Here is a 9,120-nt window from a genome sequence, read left to right as displayed (position 1 = left end):
ACCGCATGAGTGAGTGCCATATATCGGACAACAACCATCACGCTTGCATGTGTGCCAGAACATATATATGGAGAGATGTGTGGTTGTGATGTTTTGAATACCTAATTCTCAACTTTGATGCGGCATGTGCCTCAAAAAGCGCAAAGTCCCCACAGAGAGTGAGGTTCATGTGACACCTAGTATGTATGTATGAGTGTCTATATATATATATATATATATATATATATATATATATATATATATATATATATATATATATATATATATATATAGGAAAATAGGTTAGTACTCGAGTACATACTCCTACGCATGTGTCGCTCACTCGCTCGTTCCCTCATGCTATCTAATTCTTCTTTATTTAGAAGAAAAAAAATACATGCAAAATCTCAACCGGAACCGTGGTCGTTGCTCCGATTTTTCTGGTTTCTTTTTATAGTTGCCGTCGGACAACCTTATCCATTTGACAGACTATCCATTTCTCCTCCTGTTTCATTGACGTCCAGCTGTGGCGGCGGATGACATGGATGGTCGGCAGCGCGACTGACATGGATGGGCGGCGGCGACCAAGAGAAGCTCGGTCAAGACGTCCATCTTCCACCGGCCAATGGTGCTGACGTGACTGACCAGATTGGTTTTTGGCACGGCGACCGTGGATGGAACAAGATCGAAGGTGTACTCACTTCGGCGGAGCCTTGTTCTTTTTCCGTTGATGTTGAATCCTGCTCCAAGTTCTCCAACCGCAAGTAGCTACTTTTGAAGCCCACTAATCACATGCCAGGTACCTGATCGATTTTTCTCGCTACCATACACATACATAAATTCCTCACGGCAACAATTCTTGTAGAGCTTCATTAACTCCGGCTAATCTTCTTCTTCCTTCTTTCAGGTTACACCAGGAACCACCACAGATCTGGTATGTGGCACGAAAGGGTTGTATCCCCTCGTACAGGTTGGCAACTTTTTCTCGCCTAATTTGTATAGGGTCAATCGAACATGAGGATGCCTTCTATGCCCATATGCCACATTCAAACAGTCCAAAATTCAGATTTGGGGATTTTTCTTCTATTGACGGTTAGTATGAATTTAATTCCAAATTCTGGTAAACAATTAAGGATGCCATCTGATTGTATTTTTGTGCACTTCATTGATTTAGTACCAACCGATGTACTATAATTTGTACACCCTCCATTCGGAATTACTTGTAAAATACGTCTAGATACATCCATTTTTGCGACAAGTAATTCCGAACTGAGGGAATACATGCAGGGTGCATGTTTTTGGATGCATTGCGCCACCGCTGACGCCACTACTGGCCATGTGGGGTGGAGCGGCCATGCATGCTGAAGTTTCATGCATACGCGACGAGTGATCCCACTCGCCCGATCTCACCCGCAGCTACAATGTCAGCAGCCATCCCTCGGGTGTGCTCTCTTCAAGTCTGGCACACGCTGGGGAATATGATGTCAGATTGAAGAACACATGAATCACCATGAATCTCCTAGCAACTGATAGTGCATGTTTGATCCACTGTTTAATATACTGTGTGCATGACATTAGTTTGCTAGTACGTACACACGAGAAACAGTTGGCAGCTTCCTTTGCACCCATATAATTGAGTCACGTTTCTTATTGATGATGATGTATATGTCACCTACAGAAAAATGATGATGTATATGTACTCCTTCTGATGCAAACGAATTGATTTTTCATGAACTTACTTTTTATTTTAAATGAGTATAATAACTATTCTGCAAATGGATGAATGCATATGTGTATACTCCTTTTGATGCAGTATTATATACTATTTTGGTGTACAGTTCTTCAGAAAGAAACTGCAGCACACTCTTCCAAAAAATGCAGTATATACTTCTTAAACAAATGACTATATACACTCCTTGAGTATTTTGTTGGAATATACTCCTTCAAAAAAATGGCAGTACATACTCCTTCAGAAAAATGGCAGTACATACTCCTTGAATTTTGTTGGTATATACTCCTTTAAAAAGTTCAGCATATATACTACTTAAAAAGGCAGTACAGACCTCTTTACAAAGAAAATGCAGTATATGTCTTCCATGTCGTTGGGTATATATCATCCACCACCCATTTGAAATATCATATGAGGTATATACTGCTAGTATGATGTAGATTAAAAAGGTCTATATTTTACACGTTCCATTCCCAATCCGAAGAGGTATAAAGGGTATATACTAAAGATTCATAAAATCAAATAAAGGGCATATACTACTTGCGTTCAGACCAGACTTTCTGTCACAAAAAAGAGAAAAAGTCAGACTGTCCAATGGATAACATGCACCAGTTACCTACAATCTTGGGGGTTGTTTGCGCATGCAACACTATTTACTAACATTTTAATTAATTAATCCATTGACTGGGCTATTTAGTAGGGTGGGAGTATATATATATATAGACACACACACACACATCTGGGCTATTCTATTTCGCAAAACAGAATATTATTCGGTTACCCGACTCGAACTGACGGTTTCAGGCGGTTGTACTGATGTTTTCGAAGCGGTTGAACTGATGCTTTCAGTTCTATTTAACAAATCGACTTCTTTAGTTCAAATTGTTTTTGTAATTTTTTTGTCGGAACGGGGCAAGTAATATATCGTTGGAAAGCTCTGACAACCATATTTCAAGTATATTGAACGTTTTTGCAAAATCATTATGGTTTAAGATCAGTTTTGAAAAAAATCATTTTTTTCAAAACCGAAAACGTGAATCATATTTTGGACTCAATTTTCAAAATGTTTGTCGGAATTGAGCAAATAAGATGGCATTGGAAAGCTGGTGAAAATCCATATATATATATATATATATATATATATATATATATATATATATATTGTTTTTCCTAATTCTATATAATTTAAAAGTAATTTGAAAAACGGTGAAATTCTGGGTGAAAAGTATTTTCGTAATTTTTGCAAATGGTTTGTCAGATTGACGCAAATGATATGACATTGGAAAGCTATGGAAAATACGCAAATTTTTCGTATTGATATGTTTTTCTAAGTCCTTATGGTTTAAAAACGAATTTGAATACGGTCAAATTTGATTTCGAATGCGTTTTTTTAAGTTTGTCGAAATGAGGCAAATAATATACCATTGGGAAGATATCGAAAATATGAAACTTGGTTATGTTGAACATTTTCTCAAATTCGCAACCATTAAAGAGTAATTTGGATGACGATGAGACCCATCGTGCTGTTTTTCCATCAGAAAAAACAAAGTACTTGTACAGATCTACGTGTTCGTTTGTACTGATGCATCTTCCGAGAGTAATTTTGAAAGGTTCGGAAAAAAGAGTAGTTGAAATGATGTTTGCATGGGTGTGTACTAAGCGTGCTTTCACTAACTAGACTTTGCCTGTTTTGGGTAATATTTTTGCTCGTAAGTTTTCAACGGTTTATTGTATTGGCCCTGTACTTGCATGGTTTATATCATCGAACTGAATGATATTCTTTTCAAAAATAAAATGTTTTTATTCTTTTTTTGAACTAAACATTTTTTTACAAAGATGTTCTGGACTTATCTTATTTTATGACTTGTACTTTTCTCTTTTGAATTGCATGTGTTTTTTTTGCTTGAACTTTAGAAGTTGAATTTCTGTCATTTCTTTTATTCCGAACGGACCACCATTTTTAACTTGTACTGATCAATATTTTTGATCCAACCATTTTTCCTTTGTAGAACGGACGAATATATGTTCGGGAAAAAGTGTACTTGAATGGATGTATGTATGGTTTTGTACTGGGCGTGTTTTCACATACTAGACTTTACTCTATATTTTCACTATAAATTTCTTGTTTTCTTTTGAACTCAACATCGTTTTGCGACGATATTTTGGACTTCTCTCATTTTACCACTTGAAATTTTACCATTTTGAATTTGGCGATGGTATTTGCGTCCCCGAACTTGCATGGTTTATATCGTTGAACTGAATAATACTTTTAACAAAAAGAATATGTTGTGTGTTTCATTTTGTTTGAACTCAACTTTGTTTTGCGATGATGTTCTGGACTTCTCTTATTTAACAACTTGAACTTAACTTTTTTGAATTTTCATGTTTTTTAGCGTTTTTTCAAAGCCAATGTAGGACCTCGTGTTCAACTTTTGTTTAACTTATATGCAGTAATAATAGAACATTTCTGACACAATTGTTTGTCCATTTATGGACATCAATCAAAATAGGCAGGAGAGAGCACTATCGAACTGATCTCCGTATGGATTTGTACTAAGCACGTTTTCATAGATTGGACTTTTACTTTGTTTTTTGGGTAAGCTTGTCTTCTTAAAGTTTCAATGGTTTGTACTAAGCACGTTTTCATAGATTGGACTTTTACTTTGTTTTTTGGGTAAGCTTGTCTTAAAGTTTTAATGGTTTACGGTATCGTCGCCATGTACTTACATAGTTTATATTGTCGAACTGAATGATATTTTTTTCAAAAAGAAAATGTTTTGTTTGTTTCTTTTTTTGAACTCAACATTTTTTTACAATGAGGTTCGAACTTCTCTCAGTTTACGAGTTGTACTTTTACCATTTGAATTTTCATGGGGTTCCTTTTTTGCTTGAACTTTTACAATTTGAATTTCTGCATTTCTTTTATTCCGAACGGACCACCGTTTTTAACTCGTACTGATCAATATTTTTAATTCAAACCATTTTTCCTTTCATCATCTAATAGAAATTGTTTCCACACATATAATACATGTACATGAATCATATTATCCATAGCACCAACCTCAGCACGAAAATCATCAGCCTATTCTTGTACAGAACTTTTCAAGCACCCACATGAACACAATAATAATTATCAGAAAAATAAAGTGCTTCCGCACATGGGTACAAAAAAACTTCTAGCACACTTGGTCCTGCTCCTTGTCTTTAGTATCAGTTCAACATGTAGCGCGTTTTAGTGCTTCCACAGGAGGATTGCATTAAACCAGAAAAAAATCATTCTTTGCCATGGATACGGAAAACAATTCTGAAGAAATACAAAATAAATTCTGAAGAACTACTGCAGGTCACACGTCAAATATACTAGAGAAAACCGGACATGTCTGGTGGCGCCGGTGCAGCACGGCGTCCTCACCGGAGAAGCATCACGAATTGCTAGAGAAAACTGTATGTTATTTTTTTATGAACCGGAAAAGTGCTCTTGTTTGTTAGAGAATTGAAGAAATAAATATTAGGTCCCGCTATAATGCATATATCCACTAACTCAGACACCAAAACTAAAGAAAATAATAGAAAAGAAATTAGAGAATGTTAAATTTGACACGTCTCAGTTTTTAGCATCACTTCTAAACTTTTTTTTCACTCCTATATAATCTTCAACAAATTCTCTAGTGGACCTATTATTATTGTCAAAAATAATCAACATGAATGATCTCCACCCGTCACCAATTTACTCAAACCATCCACACTCATTTGAGCTTTCCATGCAATATTTCCCGTCATATCTTCTTCTAAACAAATTGAGAACTCTAACCACATTTTTTTTCCGAAGCTATACTAAAACGCTAGCACATATACTACTTTAAAGCAAGTAGCTTTCGAACAAAACATAATTGAAAGTTGTAAGAATTTGAATAGGAGGAAGTCCAACTCAGCTGCAAGCATAAGGTCAACCAGAGCATCAGAATAAGGACACTCAGCTTCAAACAAATTTGAGAGATTGAGCGACTACAGGGGTTGTTATCTCCAAAGAACATTTGGTGCATAGAGAAATGGATTTACGAGATTGACATTGTCCTGTTTAGACTATCTACCCAAACAGGGATAGTAGTTTGACTACGCCGGACATTTTTCTGCGCTAGATAGTGTGTAAACATGCTGCCAAGGTATCACAAATGATTTGCTAGAACAAGTTGAACTAAATATCTTGTTCACTTTGAACTTTGAAAGAAGCTACAACTTCGGCAAATGTACACAGAATTTTAAATTTCCGAGCACATACCTTCTGTTCTTGTTTGTTGATGGGCACGCCGCCCCTACTCCGGCGGACTGACGACACCGGCGAAGTGGAGTTGAAGGAGCGAGGGTCACCTTGCTTCCCATTCAATTGAGGATTCATGTGACACTTGCTTCCCATTTTCATCAGTAATAGTACTAGTACGACTCAACAATAATTTTAGAATTGTAGATGGCATCCTTGTCAGTACGACTCATCAGTACTAGTGCTCTTTTTTCCAAAAAAATGTGTTATAGAATAGAAGCATTTTTCCTATATGGATGCTACTTTTAACAATAAGAATATTACTGATCAGTAATAGTATTGTGTAAGTCGTACTGATCAGTAGTGCTACTTGTCATACTGCTGAGCACTAGTACTGATCTAGCTAACACAGAATTATTTTTCAATGCATTGTAGTCAAGAACGAATCCAATTCAGAACTGATGCGATTTATTCCATCAAACTACTATGGAAGTTTCTCTATACTATTATGTTTTCAACACACAATTATTGAATTGTTTCCTGCCTTTTCATTATGAATTGATGGCATAATACATGTTGAACTGTTACACAAGCAAAATTCAGAAATACATAACAATGGTGTACTTCAAATATGTGCTTTTTCAGGAACAAAACTTTCTGAACCTTCTATATGAAAGAATTTGAACTATCAGTCTAAACAGATTTGAAGTTGAACGATCATTTCCCTTACCGAGTTTTAAGGAAAACGAAACCAGAGATGACCTCGCCGGTGAACTTGGACTGAAGAACATGCAACGAAGAACTTGAGGTTGTTTGGCAGCCCATGTGCAGCATGGCGAGCTGCAGGGGGGAGGGAGGGCGGTAGCACCTCCTAGCATTTAGAGTCTCGCAAGTTAAAGAAAATGCTACATGGGCACCACGTCATCTTTGATCCCTAACATTGATGCTATCTAACATCCAGAGTTTTCACGAGTAATAACGCCACAACGACATTGCATCGACATTGATTACCAACAATGATACTGCCCACATCTAAGATTCAGTGTTTATGTATACATCACTAGAACAAGTTAGATAGATCGATCATAGTTCATAGATCCACGTGGGAACAGACATGTGCTGCTGCCAGCTTTTCCAATCATAGGACAACCGCATGCTAAGTATATTTTCCTAGGAATGTGTGGGAAGCAGGCAACATACATGAACTTTGGTGTGGATTGCTAGTTGAATTTGCTGCCCATTCACACTAGCACCAGCGCACAAGCCGTGTTGGCTACCAGGGGAGCCAGGATGGATCTGGTCAGAGATGGGGGTGGCTAGTGCCTGCATTTTTATCAATGACAATAAATTTGATTGTACTTTAGAGAAACAACAAACTCATACACGAAACTGACAATGACAGGAACCAACTTGTGCCATCGTATATGTGCTACTGAATGTAGTTCTGGACATCCCTGAACATCAAGCATCGAACCATCCCTGAACATCAAGCACTGAATAATCGCTGAACTTATTTTGGCAAACATCTATTTTTTCCTGAACTGAACCATCATCTTTATATTGAACTTCTCTATCTATACAATGGAATTCTATTTATTATATCTTGTCAAGAAGTCTCAAATTAAAATTTAAAATTCTAGACCAAACATGCACATGAAACAGACAACACTTTCACATGAGTACTGTGTTTACTTGCTCACATGCTTCCACAGTCATGGAAAATACAAGTCTACCTGCACAACTAGTTGTAGAATTTACACGACTCAGAGGTTTTCTCTAGATGTTAACTGATCCTCTTGGCAAGTAATTTACTTACAAAGATGCTCTTTTTTTGCGGGGACTCACACAATAGCATTCAATTCATACAAAATTCACTTAGGTTTTCAAACTTCAAAATTATATTTGCAGACAATGGTTTTTGAATAGTTACCTTGGATAGAGAAGAATTAAATTCCTTCTTATTCACAACATTTGGACCATCACACACACAACAATAATTTCTGTAGTCTGTCATCCATCGTACTGCCATTAGCACTGCACACAAACCGCCATTAGTACTGCCATTAGTACAACAATAATTTCTGAAGTCAGACATCCATTACCCTAAGCCAAAATACTCACACGGATCGGATGTATTATCTTTGTAGCTGAACCATTCTAATATATGTAGTTGAACTATTTTTCCTGTCATTGAAGGGAAAACCCACATAAGCAAGCACAACCATGTTTTTTTAACCTCGTTTTGTGCTTTTTCTTTGGGAGTAACTCGATTGAACAAAACATGTGCAAAACGTTTTTTCAAAACCATCTAAGTGCCACAAACCAAAACAATAAAGTTAGCTCTGAAAAATGATCCTACCTTTTTCAGTAATGTGCCAGCATATGAACACAACATAACTTTTTTTCCATCGATCAGTTAAAGCACAATCATGCTATCAGTAAATTAGGACCAAACAGAGTTGTTCCTACCTGCACAGGAAGAAACAATCCAAGTGTGGCGCGAATTGCTTGAAGAAGCATGGAAGAGATCCCTACATGGAGTGTGAGCACCAAAACTGGACTGGGTAGGAGGAGGGGGGCTGCAGGGGAGTCGCCGGTGGGGAGAAGCAAAGAGTGGAACACGTAGGAGGTGGTACAAACATCCCCTTTTTTCTCGACTTCGAACTTCTATATTTTTTACTCTGAGCTTACCTCTCTCAAGACCTGAACTGATTAGTGTTACAAGTACACAAACAAATCGATGAGCTGATGTAAGGAAATATAAAAAAGATCACAAATACTGAAAAACTAAAGAATAACTGAAGTCCGAGAGAAAGACGAGCCTAAGTTCAAACTACATAAACATAGGCTGCAAGCTCCATGTGTCCAGCTTGTAGATGATTCATTCTAATATCAATTTCCTCTATCGAACAGTTAAAGTAACACACATGACCCATCAGCACACAAATCATAATACCAATCCTGCTGACTTTTGTTGGCTGAAGTACAGATGTGCATGCATACCTTGACAGTAGTCCGAGATGAGCACGACAAGGTCCCGGCCGCTAACTCGCTTCCGCCGCTGATGGCCAGCAGGGACACCGCGACGAGGAGGGCATCCCAGTCCCTTAGATTGCAGACGGAGGGGCTGGGCGCCGGTGGTGCGGCGCTGGGA

At 37.5% G+C, this 9,120-nt stretch overlaps 1 long non-coding RNA gene across 1 annotated transcript; it reads left to right on the top strand.

Moving 5' to 3' along the window:
• Window positions 1-416: 416 nt before the first annotated feature.
• On the top strand, window positions 417-1,724 carry LOC119296182. Its single transcript, XR_005144984.1, has 2 exons — window positions 417-778; window positions 887-1,724. It is a non-coding gene; the product is annotated as an uncharacterized LOC119296182 (long non-coding RNA).
• Window positions 1,725-9,120: the final 7,396 nt, after the last annotated feature.

The sequence above is a fragment of the Triticum dicoccoides genome, chromosome 4B (assembly GCF_002162155.2).
Source record: "Triticum dicoccoides isolate Atlit2015 ecotype Zavitan chromosome 4B, WEW_v2.0, whole genome shotgun sequence".
Classification (NCBI taxonomy): Eukaryota; Viridiplantae; Streptophyta; class Magnoliopsida; order Poales; family Poaceae; genus Triticum; species Triticum dicoccoides.
This window is presented reverse-complemented; position numbering and strand designations above follow the sequence as displayed.